Below are 1,014 nucleotides of genomic sequence, written 5' to 3' on the forward strand. Positions count from 1 at the left end.
TTTTTTTTTTTTTGTCATCAAGCTTTTGACACCTTGCTGGGTGACTGGTGGTACTCGAATGTTGCCATATTCTAAAAGTGGTACAATCGGTGAAAAGGTTGAAAAGCCCTGGCTTAGAAAACAAACAGCATGGCAGCTCCCATGGGTTTATTGTCTTATCCTTCCTTTCAGCTTTAGAATTAATTAGGAAAAGTTTAATCCACTTGCACTGTTTTATGTTTACATGTATGATGACAAACAGCCTTATGTTTATAAGTGACAGTTTTCCTGCTAAGTACCTGCATGTCATAAGCATTTGAATTAAAATTACCATATTGAAATCAAACCTGATGTTTTTTAATTTTTATTTGGTGTGCGTTGGAACAGGGGTAGTCTTATACGGTGAGTATAGCCCAAACTCTATATTTTAACTGGAAAAGTTGGGGGTCGTCTTATACGCCCAGTCGTCTTATACGCCGGAATATACGGTATGTAATCTTTTCTACTGGAACCTCCATCCAAAACAAATGCAAAGACCCCATCCTGATCTACCGGTAGCAACCCAATCCCTCAGAAAGTCTGCACAGCCTTAAACAAAAAATGGAAGAAAATGCAAATCTCAAGGTTGACCTGCAGTTTTATAAAAATAACAGTGAGCAAAAATTCTCTAGCTTTTCCCCCTATTTCATATCATATTTGATGAAAAGTGATTTTTTTCATAACTATTATGGATGAGAGAAGGTTTCTCCGATTACTTCATTTTATAAGATAGCTAAAAGTTCTGCCCCTCCCCATTGTTCTTTCTGTCTGGTCAATTTACAATATATAGAATGTTTGTGGCACTTTCCATTGCATTTCTAGGAACAATTTTAAATAGAGGCCCAGGGAGACTGAAAGGAGAGCTGGGTATATTTATTTCTACTAACTTGAGCCAACACTTATTACCCCTTTAAAACATATGGTTATGGCTCTTCTTCTCAAGTTGGATTTGGTCCTGCTTCTAATAATTAATGTTTATCTCCCTCCATCGCTAAG

The sequence above is a fragment of the Protobothrops mucrosquamatus genome, unplaced genomic scaffold, assembly GCF_001527695.2.
Source record: "Protobothrops mucrosquamatus isolate PMUCROS unplaced genomic scaffold, P.Mucros_1.0 scaffold88, whole genome shotgun sequence".
In the NCBI taxonomy this organism is placed as follows: Eukaryota; Metazoa; Chordata; class Lepidosauria; order Squamata; family Viperidae; genus Protobothrops; species Protobothrops mucrosquamatus.